This window comes from Martes martes, assembly GCF_963455335.1.
Source record: "Martes martes genome assembly, chromosome: 10".
Classification (NCBI taxonomy): Eukaryota; Metazoa; Chordata; class Mammalia; order Carnivora; family Mustelidae; genus Martes; species Martes martes.
Window position 1 is genome coordinate 8,486,138 of NC_137898.1, and position 19,184 is coordinate 8,505,321.

Sequence of the window (19,184 nt, forward strand, 5' to 3'; positions counted from 1 at the left end):
CAGGTGTGGGGTGGGAGGGAGGAGGGTTTCTTAAAGTGCTGTTTACAAACCTGGAGCAGTTCCTGCCTTCTATGATCATAACTGAATTCTCTGCTTTGGGTGGAATCACTCAGGTGAGGCTTCTCCGTCTTGGAGCTATAAGGCACATACCTGCTGTTCTGGGAAAGCCATGTGAATGCCAACGTTTCCGAGATGTTATGCACAGATCTCTTGTTTGTGTGCTTTTTTTTTTTTTTTTTTAGTCTTTTGATTCCTTTTCCCTTTGGGGGGATAAGGGAGTGGGCTCAGTGGTGGTGTTGGTCCACTGGGCACGTCAAAGGGAAAGTCAAAGAACTTGACTGTGCTGAGTCCCTTCACAGTAGGGGGCCCAGTAGTCATGACACATGACCCAGCAGGGGCTGTACTCAATCTGGGTGCTTGGCTTACTGATTGAAAGGGCGGCATCAGAAAACACTGAATGAGCTCTGCAAAGATTATTATGAGGGTAAAAGGATCTGTTATCACTGGCTGCAAGTGGGAGAGAGAGAGTGGAAAACATGTCAGTCAGGGATGCCAGCTGAGTCAAAGAATGAAGCACTCCTCTCGGGCATCAGGCCAGAGGCTGAGAGGAGACATGGGCAGAGGGGAGAACAGATAAGCTGCTCCCAGTTGTCTTCTAATGTTCACAATCACCTTTTGTTATTCTTTTTTTTTCAAGATTTTTTATTATTATTTATTTATTTGACAGAGAGAGATCACAGTAGACAGAGAGGCAGGCAGAGAGAGAGAGAGAGGGAAGCAGGATCCCCGCTGAGCAGAGAGCCCGACGTGGGACTCGATCCCAGGACCCTGAGATCATGACCCGAGCCGAAGGCAGCGGCTTAACCCACTGAGTCACCCAGGCGCCCACCTTTTGTTATTCTTGAGCCTTGTCTTGAGGAGAGGGATGAAGGAGCCAGGGCACAAGGCTGTGGTACCCAAGACAGTGACTGCTGCAGAGACAAGAGGCCCAGGGACCGCTGGAGGGAGTCTGTCAGAATCAAGCAGACTGGTGGGGAGGATCCAGGTCAACATCCTTGGGAAAACCTTGGGAGGGAACTGGGTCTCCTGCAGTCACACAGGAGGAGAACTTGATCAAAAAAGTGAGATTTTATTATTATTTTTTATGGAAATGTATGTATTTTTAATTAGAAAAATTTTTAGTGCCTGTATAATTAATATGCAGTTTATAGTTGTTTCAGGTATACAATATAATGTTTCAGCAATTCTATAGATGACTCAGTGCTCCTAGTGAAACGTGTGCTCTTAATCCTCCTCCCCTGTTTCGCCCATCCCCCCACCCACCTGCCCTCTGATAACCACCACTTTGTTCTCTGTATTTAAGAGTCCGGCTTTTGTTTGTGTTTTTTTTCCTCCTTTGTTTTGTTTTTTACATTCCACTTATGCGTGAAATCATGTGGTATTTGTCTTTCCCTGTCTGAGTTATTTCACTTAGGCTTATACCCTCTAGATGCATCCATGTTGTTGCAAATGGCAGGATTTCATTCTCTTCCGTGGATAAGTAGTATCCCATTCTCTATGTATCTGTCACATCTTCTTTATCCGTTCATCCATGGGTGGATACTTGGGCTGCTTTTGTAATTTGGCTCTTGTAAATAATGCTGCAATAAACATTAGGGTGCATGTGTCCCCCTCCTCCCCCTTTTTTTTTGAGAGAGAGGGAGAGAGAGAGAGAGAGCAAGTGTTGGGGGACGGGCGGAGGGAGAGAGAGAATTTTAAGCAGGCTCCATGCTGAGGGCAGGGCTCCATTTCACAACCCTGAGATCATGACCTGATCCAAAATCAAGAGTCAGACTCAGGTTGCCTGGGCGGCTCATTTGGTTAAGCGTATGCCTTTGGCTCACATCATGATCCTGGTGTCCTGGGATCGAGCCCCAGGACTCCCCATCTATTCTTTCATCCATCCCCCACCCACCTCCCCTCTGGTAACCACTAGTTCTTTACAGTTAAGAGTCTCTTTCTCGGCCACCCCCCCCCCCCCCCCCCCCCCGCTTAGCTCGTTTGTTTTGTATCTTAAGTTCCACATAGGAGTGAAATCCTATGGTACTTGTCTTTCTCTGAGAGACTTATTTCACTTACTATAATACTCCCTAGCCCCATCCCTGTCATTACGAGTGGTAAGCTTTCATGCTTTTTTATGGCTTAGTTTTGAATTTTTTGAGGAACCCCCATCCTGTTTTCCACAGTGGCTGGACCAGCTTGCGTTCCCACCAATAGGGCACAAGGACTCCACAAAAGCGAGATTTTAGAGGGAAGGCTGGCTTCCGAATCTGCGGGTCTTGGATGCTTGAGCCAGACATGGTCTGGCCCAACATAAGGGCTATGGGAACTGAACGCACTGCCTTCTAATGGTCATAGACCATTCTGACCCCCACGCTGCTCCTACCGAAACTTCTTTTATTGCTTTAGCAGAACAGTAAATGGTCATACAAACTTGGGGAAGGCTCTGCGAGCCACATAAGGTTCTGTTCTCTCAAACTGTCTGTTCCCAGCACGATTGAAGCCATCCGTCAGTTAGGCAGAGCCCGTAATGAGAAGACAGCTGGGCCCCATGGCTTCTCCCCGGCGCAGAGGAAGTGGTTTTGGTTTTGGGTTTGTTCGTTTTTTGTTTTTTTTTTGCTTTTTTATGGTGGGTATTTTTTGTTTATTTTTTTGGTGACTCAAATCGTTCAGCTTGCTAGGTTAAATGTAAAAGATTAATTTTTATGTTTGCTTTCAGACGGATATGCTTAAAGTTCAACCCCAAAGGTAAAGCATGTCTGAGTCTGTGGCCACGTGGGGGATGCTCTCTGAATGAATAAATTTGGGTACTTCTGCTTCAAAAGAAACGCTTTCCAGGAAATCAGCAGAGGCCACACACCCTTGTTTTCTCACCTTGATGAAAGACGGTTTCCTTCACCTTTCCCAGAACCTCAGAGGAGGGGTTAGGGTGGCAGTAAGGAGTTGTGAGTCAGAAAGACTAGGCCACTGTGGCTCCCATGTCAGAGCCCAGAATCTTCTCTCCAGGCGTGATGTCATCAAGTCACCGGTGTTTACAAGGAATAGAAATGGGGCAGCTCTGGGTGAGGCGGGGAGAGCTCCCTGCAGGCAGCAGGCGACTGGAGGTGGAGGGCAGCATCGGCCGGATGGGGAGCCTCTCAGAGGTGCTCTGCCAACCATTGATAAGAATTCCACACTAACGACGGATGACAGTAGTAATAGTGACACTCACGGAGCGTGCACACTGTTCTAAGCCCTATTTTAAATGCTTTAGGACCTCCCTTGACCACGTGTTTCTTACCTTCACTGCAGACTCTGTGGCCCCTCAAACAGCTGCCCCCGCTCGATCCGCTTAATCCAGGGCTTTAAGTGGGTACATATTCATAGCAGTAATGTCTCTGTTTGGTGAAATAAGGACATCAAGATTAAGAGCGGCTTTACTTTATTTTTTTTCCTAAGAGCTGCTTGATAATGAACCCAGAGATAACTAGGGGAAGAGAGTACTTAAGGCTCAAAGATGCTCAGCCCACCGAGCAGAGGCAGAGTCCGCACATAATCCCAGCAGCGGGTCTCTGGCTCCTGGCTGAGTAGGAGGAAAGATTAGTCGGGAGGATGAATTTTTGAGGCTAATCTGAGCCACCTTTGGGATGGACGTGTTCTGCAGGATTCCGATACTGAGCTGTGTTTACCCACACCCAGTCACCATCCACAGAGCCGAAGCAACATGGTGCCGTCATCTTTATGGGAGGTGGAGAAAAACTCAGTCTGGGGAGGGACGAGGGAGTCACAGGACATCAGAGTCTCTTTGATACAAATCAACCTTTCAGGACTGATGTGGCAAAGAGCGTCAGCTGGATGACTAGTCTGCAAGGCTGGGCTCGGGAGGGGTGGGGGGGCCGGGGCGGGGAGGCTCAACCAGCCTTGTGGCTCAAGATCTTATACCCACACGGCAAGCATGAGGATCCTGGCAGATCCATAAGAAGAAAAATGTGGGAAGATGCATATGTATCATGACTGATCTGTCATACTCCAAATATGGGGAATTAATCTGGGAGATGCTTCTTGAATTCTTCTTGTCTAGATATTCCCAGAGCTGCAGGCAGACCTGTTTTAGGGCCCTCTTCCTTGCAAAGGTTGGAAAATTCAACAAAATAACAAAGTGAGGAATTTGCTGGTGTAAGTGACCATCAAATCCTGGAGTAGATGAGGACAGCTGGATTTAGGGCTTCATGACATCAACTTTAAAATAACGTAATGGGCCGGTTCTCCAGAACTGTGTGATTCTTGTGGATTAGGAAGTCAAGGACTCGGAGAGTCAGAAAGAGCAAAGGACTGCAGTAGGTCTTGGCTTGTTTTCTTCCAGTTGGACCGAGAACATGTTCTGATGCCCAAAAGGTGATCCTTCCTCCCAGACTCATGGTTGGTCTTCCTTAGAGAAGCTTCGTATGTAGTGAGACACACGGGTAGTGCGTGTTAAACAGATTTCCCCCTTAGGTTATTCTAGAGAAAATGTGTGTTCGGGGTTAAGAGTTTTTGTGGCTTCTGTTCAATGTCGCATTGTAGAGAAACTACTCTTGCAGATCAGGCTCCCTGGGACCCAGAGTCCGAGACAGAGGTTTGCTGTAGGAAGTTCACTGGGGGAGGAGGAGGCAGCAGGACCAGGCAGAGAGAGTCCAGCAAAAGCCTGAGCCAACCTACAGGCAAGCTCGGGAGACCTGATGGACCCTCGGGGCTGTCCTTCAATAGTGGGCCTCTCTATTTATCCGCTGGTGGCTGCAGGCTGTCAAGGATGAGGGGGACTCTCCCAGAGAGAGTCTCAATTGGGAGCTGGGAACCATCAACACTATTAGCAGGTGGGAACATGGGAAATTCATCCTTCCGTCCTGAAGCAGGTGGCGAATGGACAGGACACCACAGATGTAGGCCACCCACAGCAGTTTCTACTATACTTAACATTTTCTGGGCGCCCTGATGGTTTCTGGGGAGTCGATGATAAAAAGGCCCCCTGAGAAGTTCCGCGAGTGGAGGAGATGCCCACGGGGTGGAAGGCGGCCGTGTTGCCTGCCCTCTGCATTTGCCCTGGATGCGGTTCTGTCTGCAAAGACGAAACGATCTCTGTTTTGGGGATGTTCGGATTTTACTCAACACCGGTGTCAGAGTTGCAAATCAGATTTCCTCTAAAGCCACGTAACTAGGCTCTGCGAAAATATAACTTCGAAAAAAAAGAACGTTCCGTCTGTTTAAATTCCCAGCTCTGCCTGATGGCAGACAGCATCCGTACTCAGCCATTTCGGGTTTAAACCGAGCCATTTCCCGGTATTTTCTTTTCTTTCTTTTGCCCACGGATGATACTTAGGTGACACGGAAGAGGGTCGAGTGCGGTCTCTTTCCTCACCCGCATGGCTCACAGCTGCGGTGGGTGACCTGTTCCAACCCCGCGGTGCGACCCTCGCGGACGCCTGGCAGAGCATTTCCCATAGGTGCAGTTCACACCACTGTCCACCGGGGGGCACCGTCCTCCAGCCATCGCTTAGCTCCAGCAGTTCTCGCCGCCGCCGCCGCTGGTGGCGCCACTTCCTGGCGTGCAGCCAGCCATCCATACTCCGCGGCTTCCTTGCCTTTGTGGCAGGGAAACATTTAGAGTGGTGTCAAGTGACAGGAGTTTCCTCTGGGAGTCGTGCACGAGCTCTTCTATTCTCAGTAACCCTATTGCGGGGGCAGGGAAGGGGCAGAACCTAGCATATTTGTCACCGGGAATAGCTCATATTTTAAGCCCTCCATCCTCTATATGGCGAAATTGTTTTCAGTAATAATCATGAAATAAGCAAATAATACTCATAGCCAGAATAGACAGAGAAAATTTTTAAACTGAATTTCGAATATATAACCAAGCAAGTAAAACAATCAGGTAAGAGAAAACAACTAACACAAAGTACCGCTACTACAATGCACCTCCTTATACCTTTGCTCCATAGTTTTTATTCTGCCTTGTCGTTTGAACTTGACCCTCTGGTTACAGCTCGATATGATATTTTATATAAATAATTGTGCAGTAAGTAAATGAAAACAAAAACCACACACAACAGAATGGAGACATCAGCAAAAGGTACAATAGAAGCGAGCACTATTGTACCATTTACGTAACGTTTTGTTTTTCTGATTTGTTCTTCAGTTTTAAAAGAGGTAAGCACTTAAAAAAATGTAGACTCCAGCTGGAAAATGCTATTCAAGTTCAGTGAAATATTTCGTTACATGAAATTAAACGTTCACCTGTCAAACAAAAGTGTGGCATTTCACAATTGGCACTATGTTTTACTGGTGTAAATTCTAAACGCTGTTAAGACTCCAGATGGCCACGGAAAATGACATAATTTAAGTAACTCAAGTTCAAGTTTGTTTTCTTTCCAATCACTACACTTTCATCATTTGTTTGAATCCACTATGGGAAGGCAGGAATATGTCGCACCACAGGGATTGAAGACACACACGTTAGTGCCCAGAGTGAGCTGGTATGATTCTGAATCCTCAAGGACTTCTTGAATGAGAAGTGAGTGAGTCCACAGTGTGTGTGTGTGTGTGTGTGTGTGTGACTGAGTGTGAGTGTGGCTGGGTCCACAGATACCTGGAATCAACTGCAGAGCAGGCAGTGTCCCAAATAAATGTCCACGTGGACACAATATTGATAAGTAACAAAACCGTACTCACTATTAAAATTTAGCAGTCATCACATCAATTATTTTGAACTTGGACTGACAAAGTATTTTTGGGATAGGTGGGAAGAGTTCATCCCTTATATTATTTTGAAAGACTGATGCATGATGATAATAAAACAGAGATTGACTTAGAAAGTTTTATTGATTGTTTTCAAATTCTCTCCATGAATGCACCTCCTTATACCCTTGACCTCCTGCTAAGTGGGAGAGCTCATTCTATTTTGGATGATGGGGCATATACTCTGACCAGAGTCCTGGATGAGCTCCTATTCTCTTGTTGCTTCCTCTCAGACAGTCCTTCCCCAGCTCAGAAGGTCTTTAGCTAATCTTTGGGATGAGGGGATGGTATGGAGGACAAGACGAACTAAATAAGTTGTCTCCCTAACTCTTTCCTATACTTAAACAAAGATTTCTGAACCCAAGGTGAATAATTTGCTTGTTTATCTTAACACGTTCCCTGTCATGACATGATAACTCATGTCTAGTTTAATGACCCATTTCTAGCTGCTTGACCTGAAAAGAAAGGTCTTAGGTAGGATGATCATAAAAGCAAAACGGAGGCACTTTTGGAAGTAAAAGGGGACACTGGATAATTATGCCAGGATAACAGGTGTGAGCTGGACAAACCAGGACGTATGATCACTCTAGTGCATACATGAAGATGTTAACTGAAGATTGGTGTCTGTGTGTGTGTGTGTGTGTGTGTGTGTGTATGTGTGTGTAGAAAAAATAGAACATGAGTTATTTCTTAAAAATAGTATCTTGTTTTGTATAAAAATATAACACTGGTTAAATACCCCAGGCTTTTTAAAGATTTTATTTTTTTTATTTGACAGAATGAGAGAGAGTGAGAACATGAGAGGGGAGATGGTCAGAGGGAGAAACAGACTCCCCACTGAGCAGGGAGCCCAATGTGGGACTCGATCCCAGGACTCCAGGATCAGGACCCCAGCCGGAGGCAGCTGCCCAACCAACTGAGCCACCCAGGCGCCCCCCAACCCCAGGCCTTTTAAATACATTTTTGATGATATAGTTCTAGCATTCCATGTATTTTTTATTTTTAAAAAAATTTATTTTAGAGAAAGAGAGAGTACAGGGGGGAGGGGGAAAGGGGGACGGAGAGAGAATCTCAAGCAGACTTCCTGCTGAGCATGGAGCCTGATGTGGGGTTCAATCCCACCACCCTGAGATCATGACCTGAGCCAAAATCAAGAGCTGGTTACTCAACTGAATGTGCTACCCAGATGCCCCTTAAAGTCTTTATCTAATAAGTTTATCCCCTGGGCTTAGGGCTGACTTTTGTTGATTTATATTATTCCTTGAATGGGTCATACTTTCCTGTTTCTTTGTGTCTCTTGTGGGTTTTTTTTTCTGTAAATCTAACATTTGAATCTTAATATGGTAATGCTGGAAGCCAGATTTTCTGTCTTTAAAAAAAAAAAAACTGTTATGGGGTGTTTCTGTGATAGAGATCAGTCCAAGGTAAAATCTTAAAGTCTTTTTGTTTTTTTTCTGAGCCTGAAATTTACCTGAGCATGAGTGGTGATGTCTAGATTTCCCTGTATATTTGATTGCTTTTCTTAAAATTAGATTTAAAACAATTTTTTAAAGTAATCCCTACAGCCAACATGAGACTCAAAGTCACAACTTGCAACCAAGAGTTGCACGCCCTACTGACTGAGCCAGCCAGGAACCCTTATGTGGTTGCTTTTGATTGTCCTAGTTCTTAAATGTATAGCTCCCAAAAGGGGCAAATGGGGAAAAAAAGAAAAAAAAATAGGTACTCTCTCTTTAAATCTCTTGGGAGCTGTTTCAGGCTGTAGGGTCTGTGCTGATGGCAGCCTGCCTCTGTGTATGCACCTCTTTGATCAGATGTAGCAAGTGAACACAGATCCTTGATGTCTGAAGGACAAGGTCCTCTTTGCCCAACCTGGCTCCCGTAACCTGTTCCAGGAACGTCGGCATGGCTGCCTACCAGGCTGGGTGTTCTGGATGGTGGCCAATGCTGTGCTAGCGGCTGAAATTGACTAAAATGAAAAACAACTGATCAGTCAAGACTTCATCTGGAAGCCATAAGCTTTGAATAGACTCTATACTTTTTATAGATTTTATTTATTTATTTGAGAGAGAGAGGGAATAAGTGGTGGGGAGGGGCAGAGGGAGGGAGAAAGAGAGAAAGAAGCAGACTCCTTGCTGAACAGGAAGCACAATTTGGGGCTCAATGCCAGGACCTGGAGATCTCAATCTGAGCCAATACTTTTGTTGTCCAGATGAAAAGATGGATTCTTGGTGCTTCCTCCTCTCCCATCCTCCACAGTGCCACTTCCTACCTAATTCTTTTTCAATCTTTGTACCACTGACAAATGCTCATGAAGAATGGGGGGACACTCTCCTTTGGAAACTTCAGAATCCACAGACTGGCCACCATCCTTCAAGGTGAACAACAATAGTTTCTGTATGTTCCTTCTCACAATAGGACCCCAAACATTTCATTAGAAGGCAGGATGTGGCTGGATGAGCCGATAATATTAGGGATGATTTCTTTGGAATTTCCTTTGTGTCTTTCCCACATTCCCACGGTTTATCCTATCTGTGCTTTTTCTGTTTTGTTTTGTCTCTTGGAAGGATTTTGCAGATGAAAAATGGAAGAAACTTGTTAAGATTGGTTGACTTTGCTTTCAAAACCTAAAGTCCCCAAGGAAAACTAGAGATTCTCTGGAAGAGATCATGAGAGAGAGGAAAGAAGTTCAGTGCTTGGGAAGGTAGAAAGTGGGGCAGGGTCTGCAGGTTGTGGGGGGCAAGGATTCAGTCCTGAGGTCTGGTAGCACCCCAGGGAAGCAGCAGGCCCATAACAGAGTGGCTGCTTAGGAAGGGGAGCAGCCAGACTGGAAGCCCCATTTCCAAGGCCTTGTGTGGTGGTGAATGTCACGTTGTAGCAGCCAAGAGTGTCCAGGGCCCATAGTAACCTGGTGGTCTTTTTAAACAGATGGCTAATAATCCCTGGCTTTTTCTCACCCCATCCCTGTAGTATACCACCCATGTCCATGGAATGCAGATAGTTCTGATAAGGAAGGATCGTAAAAAGAATCCACAAAACTAACTGACCTGTGATTTACTGCCAACTTGGAGGAAATGGGGACTTAAATTAAAATTATGTTGCCATATAGAAAATAGAACTATGAGACTACAACTGCCTGTACTTGTGCACTGAGCTATAGACCATTCCCTCTGTTTAGGCCTCTGTTTTCATTCCATCTTCATCTGGGGAGTGCTTACCCCTCTGCTTGGTAGTCACTATGTGCTCTGTGAATGGCTGCTGAATTAATGAAGACTGACTCATTTCAAAGTTCTCGATAATGACGCCAAATTGCGTTTTTAGCTGCCTTCTAGCAGAAACTCTCTTATAATTCTGCTATTGGTTCATGAATTTCTATTTAACTGCCCTCTCACCGGCCTTGATAATGAGCACTCTTTAATTTTTGGTCTTTTGCTTTTATTTATTTATTTATTTATTTATTTCTACTTTTATTTGTACATAAACAATGAGTCTTGGAACACTGCATCAAAAACTAGTGATGTATTTTATGGTGACTGACATAACACAATTAAAAAAATAAAAATAAATTTATAAATAAATAAATAAATAAATAACTTTTGGTCTTTTGAAGATAAAAGTTGATATTCCATTTTAGTTTGTATGTCTTTAATTTCCAAGGGGTTTATGTGGTTTTTTTTTTTTTTTAAGATTTTTTATTTATTTATTTGACAGACAGAGATCACAAGCAGGCAGAGAGGCCGGGAGAGAAGCAGGCTCCCTGCTGAGCAGAGAGCCCGATGTGGGGCTCGATCCCAGGACCCTGGGATCATGACCTGAGCCGAAGGCAGAGGCTTTAACCCACTGAGCCACCCAGGTGCCCCGTTTATGTGGTTTTTACATAAACATATTGGCCATGTGGCCTTTGGTTTTTGAAAATTTAATGTTCCACCTTCTACCCATTTTTCTACTGAATTAATTACTTGTAGTCTTTTTTAGGGGGTAGATATTAAAACTGTATTTTGAAAATTGTATTTTGTCATCTGTTCTTTTATTTTTGACATGATATTTTGAAATTTAAATACTGCTTGTTTTGAATACAGAAAATTACAAAGAAGAAAAGTAACAATCAAAAGCCCACCAATAAAAGTCAATTGTTTTTTATCATTTTGGTGAATATTTTTCTGGTTTTCTCTGATAAGTTAAGGTTTTGCCCAACAGAGGCTTTAAATGGGTATTATTCAAATTGACCTCTCTTTAAATTTCTGGCATTTGCTTTACCAAATCTGAACCAGATCAGTACCAAATCAGAACATTTTTTATTCCAAGATTTTGTATCAGTTTTTTAAAAATATTTATTTATTTATTTATTTGAAAGAGAGAGGGAGCAGGTGGCAGGGGCAGAGGGAGAGAGAGTCCCAAGCAGACTCAGCTAAGCAGGGAGCCCCACGCAGGATTGATCTCGTGACCCTGAGATCATGACCTGAGCCAAAGGCAGATGCTTAACGAACTGAGCCACCCTCAAATGCTTCTAGAAGTGTGAGGTTTTTCATTGTAATTACTATTAATTGGGAGAAGAATTGTTATTTTTAGTTCAATTCAACCTTCTTATCCAGAAGTAGGCTAGATATCTACAAGTATACAAATAGTCTAAGTCCTTTTAAAATATTATGGTTTTCTTCACCTTTCTTATTGTGATTAATTATAAGTGCTTTATACCTAGTAATTTAGTACCATAAGTGTAAGAAAAAACATTTTTTTCTATTTTTATTTATTTTACAAAATTTTTTCAGTATTTGGGAGTTATCTCTTTTCTCTTTTATTTTTCTCTTGAATCAGCTCCTAGTATTCTTTAAAACTCTGTCACTTTAATGGAAATATCTTCCTGTTGTGCTTTTCTTGGGCCTCTCTCCTGGTAAAAATCCAATGAAACCAACAAACAAGCACAAAAATGAGAAGACATCGCATCACCATGTATATGTCCTGCATTCTTTAGAAGAAGCTGATTCTTGACCCGCCAGTTCTGATAAAAGTCTTGATCCCTGCCCCAAGGGTTTGAGTAAATTTTGTGAAGAAAAAGACCAGGCTCCCAGGCCAGGATCTGGGAAGGCACCTTCCGTAGTTTGAACTCTCACCTTTGGATGCCAAGGGATCTGGATGCCAAAGGGATTTGGAAGAGGAAAAGGCAGTATGCAAAAGTTTAAAAATCCTTTCCAATTCTTGATCACTTAAAAATGCCTTTTAAAAATGTCTATATTGGGGGGCGCCTGGGTGGCTCAGTGGGTTGGGGCCTCTGCCTTCGGCTCAGGTCATGATCCCGGGGTCCTGGGATCGAGCCCCACATCGGGCTCTCTGCTCAGCGGGGAGCCTGCTTCTCCCTCTCTCTCTGCCTACTTGTGATCTCTGTCTGTCGAGTAGATTAATAAAATCTAAAAAAAAAAAAAAAATGTCTATATTGGGGCGCCTGGGTGGCTCAGTGGGTTAGGCCTCTGCCTTCGGCTGGGGTCAGGGTCGCAGGGTCCTGGAATCGGCCCCGCATCGGGCTCTCTGCTCAGCGGGGAGCCTGCTTCCCCCTCTCTCTCTGCCTGCCTCTTTGCCTACTTGTGATCTCTCTCTGTGTGTCAAATAAACAAATGAAATCTTTAAAAAAAAAAAAAAAGTCTACATTTACGACTCTCTCCCTTCTTTTCTCAACAGTTGCATTCCCAGCGGAAACCAGCTGGTCTGGCTCTCACCGGCAGCCCAACGGGACCCTTCCCCTGAGATACGCTGTCATCTGGTGGCGGGGCCTCCTGTCCTCTTTCTTCAGTGACCAAGGCAGTCCTTACACCTCATGATGCTTGATTTTATATGTCAACCTGGCTAGGCTATGGTATTCAGATGTTGGATAAAACACCAATCTAGATGTTTTTGTGAAGGTAGTTTTTAGATATTATGAATACATAAACCAGTCGATTTTGGGCAAAGCGCATTACCCTCCATAATGTGCATGTCTGTGTGTGTGTGTGTGTGTGTGTGTGTGTGTGTGTGTGTGTGAGAGAGAGAGAAGCTTATCCAGTCCATTGAAGGCCTCAAAGGAAAAAGACAGGTTTCCCTTGGAAGAAGAAGGAACTCGGTCTCCAGACTGCCTTCAGACTGAGAAACTCATCTCTTCTTTCAACTCCTCTCTGGGTCTCCAGGCTGCTACCCATTCACAGATTTCAAATGTGCCAGCCTCCACAGTCTCATGAGCCAATTCCTTAAAATAAATGTCTCTCTGTATATGTACACATCCTACTGGTTCTGTTTCTCTGGAAAATCGGAATCAGAGTCATGCAGGCTCACAGGAATCAGCAGCCCCAGAAGGCTGATTTCACTCCCTGGGCCGGAGGCTGTCAGGGTCCGAGGGTTGAGAGCCTGGTGTTTGGATCTGGGAGTGTTTGTGAAATACCTTCAAGGTGTGTTTGTCACCCTACGGTGCAGGCTGGGAAGTAGTAGTCTGTGTGACGTGGGGAGTCTGAGGTCAGTATGAGGAGAGATGAGATTGTGGCTAAATCAAAGACACTGGCCACATGGAGTAGTCTGGCTCTGAGACTGGGGTGGGTGGGCTCAACTCACGTTTCATCTTCCTCATCAGATATCAGACCAGGGCAGGCCGGAGGTCTGCTCACTCCTTTTCCACATCCTGGATGGAGTCAACCAGAGGCTGATTCCTGGTTACAGGAAAGAGTTGGACAGCAAGACCAGGGAGGACGGGGACGTCTCCATGCACAATCCAGGCCGGGTGGGGAGAATACACAGTTAGGATCATCTAGAGGGGAGCCCGGGCCGTTCCAGTATTAGCAGCAATTCCCAGGATTCCTGTGGCTGTTGCTCTTGGGGTACAAATAATAATACAAAATAAAAAGTGAATATCCACACATATAATTTGTAGTTTATTTTTTGCTTTGTTTATGGAAGATGGCATATCAGTGTGTTTAGATACATGGGAGGTTGATGACATCCTCTTTCTTTGGAAATCTCTCTTCTTTGCTAACCATGTTTTTTTCAAGTTTAATTGCACATTAAGACATAATTCAATCATTAAAAAAAATACTGTTAACCACAGTGTCTACCCTTTGTGTGATTCAGAAGATCACATGAGATGTTACATTAAACAGCTTAATCCAGTGCCAGGCAAAAACCTCAACTTTCAATAAAATTGAGGTATAATTTTTATTATCATCACTATTAATCACTATTATAATCACTATTATCATCATTATATGATGCTTTTGGCAACCAACTCATCCTGGTTCTCTTATCCTAGTAAGTGTCATTTCCCTGGGAAATGTCTGTTTTGATCAGGAAAGAGCATCATGAGATTTAGACGCAATTATGACGGGCATGAATTCACTTCCATGAGTGGAAACAGTGGTGACAACGGCGGGAGAAACTCCGCCTCACCAAAGCTGCCGAGACCCCGCCCAGAGTCTGCATTTCTGGAGAGAAGGAGACCAGTGAGACTCAAAACATCTGAGCTGGAAGAATCAGAATCCCTCACATTACAAGCCAAAAAGGTCTTTTTTTTTGGAGATGCTTTTGCGCTTCTAAAATACACTGTAGAGAAATCGTGCAGAGGAAGAGCATGTGTGGTGGCTAGTCTGCTGAGAAGCGCGATTGACCTTCATAACCTGGCTTGCAGCCAATAAAAGGGTCTGCGTTATTTCATCCACTCTTCTTGTGTATCTGAGATTTGCCAGAAAAGGAGGGAGGGGAAGCTGAGTCCAGCAGGGGCTGCTTTCATTTTTCTGTCCGGGGTCTCCTCTGCCCTTCCTGTAGAATGGAGGAGTCCATATGAGCTTAGGAGCTTACACAACGTTGGCATGGGACTGGCATTGCAGAAGAGAATAATAAAATAGCAACTCCTGGGAGCCTGAGTAGCTCAGTTGGTTGAGCGTCTGACTCTCTTGATTTCGGCTCAGGTCATGATCTCAGGCTCTTTTTTTTTTTTTTTTTTTAATATTTTACTTATTTATTTTGACAGAGAGAGGGAGGGAGATCACAAGTAGGCAGAGAGGCAGGCAGAGAGACAGAGGGTGAAGCAGGCTCCCCGCTGAGCAGAGAGCCCGATGTGGGGCTCGATCCCAGGACCCTGAGATCATGACCTGAGCTGAAGGCAGAGGCTTAACCCATTGAGTCACCCAGGCGCCCATGATCTCAGGCTCTTAAGACTGAGTCCCATGATGGGCTCTGCACTAGGTGTGGAGCCTGCTTAAGATTCTCCTTCTCCCTCTGTCTCTCCCCCCAGCTCTGTCTCTCACTCTCTAAAAAAATAAAAGAGAGTGTTACAACATTGGAGTGGGCTGTGTTGTAAGACAGTGAACTTGCATCATTGCTGACATTCAGGAGGAGACGTGGAACCACCAATCCGGGATCTTAGGAAATGCACAACTGTCCTGGGAGTTAGGTGGAGCCTGGGGACCACCCTGGTTGCCCCACTCATTACATATAATCATTCCGTTTAGTAAAAGAGACCTAAGGGATCTTCTTAATGACTCGATGCCTTGTTCCTACCGTGCACTCCTCTCCTGGAAGACAAGGAAATTTTATTTTCTAGCTGTCAGGATGACATCCCTAAACCAGAGTTGCAGTTATGACGACCTAATAGAAGGCACATGAGTGGCTACATACCTACCAGAGGGTAAATGTTCACCAAAACTGTAGTAAATAAAAAAGAGCCCAGACAGAGGAAGTGACGGTATTGTGTTCTCACATGGGATATGATGACAAGACCCAGATCCTCCACGCTTACTATAGAGAGTTACCAGCCAAAACACAAGTGATCAATTGCTGTCCTAGAGAACCTGCCAGCAAGGGGTGGCACCAGTTTCCGGATACTTCCAGGATGTGATGAAGGCAATCATATATCTGAGCTGACCTTTGCTCACCTGTGGTTCTCTTCCCAGCAGCGTAATGGCAGAAACTGTGCTCACCCCAAGAAGGGTTTCAGGAAATCCTTGGAACACCATCTTCTCTTTCCTTCTGGCTTCAGATCAGTGATCCATACAGTCCTGGAGGAATACTGAGAAGCTGTTTTCCACCCTGTGCTCTTTTCTCACCTAGGGGCACAAATGTGCTGGCTAGAACGGAGATTCCCAGCAGGAACTTAAAAATCATCTGGCTCACTCAGCCCAGGCGACTCATTGCCAAAAATCCAGCCCAGTTGCCTGGAAGGTTGATGAAGCCAAAGAGAATCTGGGACCAGAAAATCATTTCCCCCATGTGCTGGAGGTAGAGTCAGGCCATAAGCAAGGATGGCAGTTGTGAGGCTGTGGTGAACAAAAGAGCAAAGGCAAAGGTCATAAGGTTTAGATTCTCTGTCCTAAAAATGATAATTTGAGCCAGGAAGCCAAGGGTTGGTATTAAAATTTAAAGGTATGGTGTGATTTGTAGAATATTTGTGTTGAGTATATTTTCTTATTTTTTGTATTTTTGAAACTCTGGCATTTGGGCCCTTGACCTTGGAGAGATTGCGTCTCCCAGGGTTAGCTAAGTCATAGAGCATACAACTCCCCCGTAAGTGCACCTTTGACACACAAACCACCAACCCAGAGTTCCAACTCCAACCATTTCCTTTATCAAGCTCACATACCACGCCAACATTCCCCCTTGCCTAAAGCATGCCAGGGCCAGGTTCTGGACAACTAGGGGCCACTGCTATAGCCCAGAGCCTACCAGAACTATTTAAACCGTCCAATCCTAACCTTACTGGGGGACCTACCCTTTCCTCTTCCCACCAAAACTGCAAAAAAAGGCGCTAGGCTATGCTTTCTCCTCTCTGCCTCTAGAATGACCCTGGTGCTCTCCACATAGCCCTCTCTGGCATGCCATGCCTTTTCTTTCTAGGGATCTGTGAGTATAAACTTCCTTCATGATAATCAATTCCAAGTGTGTATGTCTTGCCATACCTGATTAAAACTGATCTCTGGGTACGTTTTAAACAGTTTCTTTGCAAGGTAATGTTTTAAACGTTATCCTAAAATAATGGTATGATCATGGAGGCTATAATTATTGTTAAGTTTATTGGGGGGTGGGAGACACATAATGGGACCCTCTAGAGTTTGAGAGTTTTTCCCTATATCTTTATCTGGGTGGTGGTTATATATTCACACATGGAAATGTTAATTGAGCTGCACTTCACTGTTTATACTTTTACCTCAGTTGAAATGAAAACAAACAAGTGAAGGAACTTAAAGCGAGGTCTGTCATTGATTGAAGATCTCAGCATCATCTCCAGTGATGAGCCTTGTGGGGCCATGTGATTAAAAACTCCTCATTACACAATTTGTTTTGCTTTGGTTTTTTCATATCTTCCAAATAGCAATTATCTTTGTGGCTTCCTCCGGTTTTATTTCAAATCTGTCTCCAGAGCGTGTTGTAGCCTCTGAAATAACAAACAGAAAAATATCTCCAGGATTTTAACATTCTTCATGAACTGTGTGCAAAGCCTATCTCTCAAAGGACAGGGCACAGATTCCTTTATGCAGGTTGGGCGTGCAGACTGAGTCACACACAGAAGGGTTTTTTTCTGTGCTGCTTCCAGCTCCTCCTGCATCTCACAACCTTCAACAACAACAGCAAGAAATCGCTGAGTTTCCCCAAAATGTAGGCATCGTGTGTGGTCCATAATGGAGGACGAGATAGAGGGCTTATTTTTCTGTATGCTGGAACATACAGCCATTAAAGATGCATTGGCAAGTGTAGAAGTACTATGTGAATTGGGGGGCTAGAGAGGACTGAGGGAAATTATGTAGTGACAATGACATTTTAACGTGAGACTCGACTGGGCTGCAGGGCCTCAGAAGGTGTGCGTAGTCTAGAGATTTAGATTAGGATGGAGACTAAATGAAGAGTAACTAGAGTTATGTTCCAATGCTTCATTTTTATCTGATGGGCATGACAGTTTTGGCAATTGAGCTTGGTTCCTAGTTGGCCTCTATTAGTTTAAAAAAAATGTTTATGTTGGGAAAGAGGATAATTTCCTGAGAGCCTATATTATGGTTCTTGGGTTTACCTCTTTCATAAAAATTTTGGCATGTTGTGCTACATGAATGAGATGGTTAGAATGAAATCTGAGAATGAGATCAGGGGAGAGCTTGGTGTATTATGATTTACACCCAGGTTTTATAACCTGGCCTTATACAATGGCTTTGCAACATGCTAGGTATATACCTTGAGGAAAGTAATAGGACATCTCTAAGCCTCAACCTCCTTGTCACTAAAAAGGTGAATAAGAAGGGATGCAAGAATGGTTTCATATCCCCCAAATCAATCAGCATGATACATCACTTCAACAAAGTGAAGGATACAAACCATCTGATCATCTCAGTAGATGCAGAAAAAGCATTTGTCAAAATTCAAATTTATTACTTTTCCTTACACGGAGTGAGACCAGTATACACTTTTTAGAATTGTTCATACAGTGCTTCCTGCCTCCATTGAGCAAAATATGAGTTTAATACTTTTAGCAACAACATATTCCCTTTTAACTTAGCCCAAACAATCTTGAAACCCATTAAGAACCAGGAAAGTGAGCTCGGAAGACCTGTGATCTTACCTTCCATTCCCGTTATGGATACTAACTAATAAAGATATCAGATTATGTCTTCCCCATGTTTCTATCCAGCTCCCTTCCTCCTCACTCTCAGGGCTAGGGCATCGTCAACATTCTTCTTTCCGTTCCTGTGTGCAGCCTTTCTAAGCTTAAGTCCCCCTCAGGTTTGTTGGTGATAATCAGCCACAGAGCAGACTCTGTCATCCACCTGATCAAAGAAGACAGAGGTGCAGCCAATTCTCATGTGCCCGTTTTTCATGCATTTTTTTTGTCTTGAGATGTGGAGATGCTCAGAACGTACCTCCCCAAATATGCCGTTCTGCCCTACTGATTATTTTGAGCTGAAGGCACGTGAGAAACAGCAGATGCAGGGAGAGTTCCAACCTGTCTTTCTACCTGAAAGTAGGTCATGAAATTTCCCATGGCAAAGATGTCCTTTCTGTGCCAGGAAGAGAACATTCTTATCAGTAGAGACTGGGAGTTGATGCCAAAAAGGACCTGTAAAACTTAAAAAAAAAAACTCGTAATAAAATAACTTTTACCCTTAATTTCCCCATATATTTTCTACTCACTGTCTCACAAATTACCACCCCCAGCCCCAGCCTCTTTGTTTTGTCTCATTGCCGTGATTTATTGCTTGTGTGTGTGCGTGTGTAGTCAAAAGGTATATAAGTCTTTAGGGTTATTGGATTTTTGAAGCTTCATTTTCATTCTTTGTTTCCCCCCCCCTTTTCTCTCCTTTTTTTCTTAGTTTTCTTTCCTGCTTTTCCCATTTTCCTTCTGAAGGCTCCCATGTACCTGTAAAAATATAGATAAATTTGTATGTATTTCTCCTACTAATCTG

At 44.1% G+C, this 19,184-nt stretch overlaps 1 long non-coding RNA gene across 2 annotated transcripts; it reads right to left on the reverse strand.

Moving 5' to 3' along the window:
• Positions 1 to 13,604: 13,604 nt before the first annotated feature.
• Positions 13,605 to 18,927, reverse strand: LOC308351562. Of its 2 annotated transcripts, none has more exons than XR_013967588.1 (4): positions 18,642 to 18,927; positions 18,344 to 18,548; positions 16,943 to 17,170; positions 13,605 to 16,055 (listed from the first exon to the last, which is right to left on the reverse strand). It is a non-coding gene; the product is annotated as an uncharacterized lncRNA (long non-coding RNA). The 2 variants fall into 2 exon arrangements; XR_013967589.1 differs by having other exon boundaries at positions 13,605 to 14,559; positions 15,675 to 17,170.
• Positions 18,928 to 19,184: the final 257 nt, after the last annotated feature.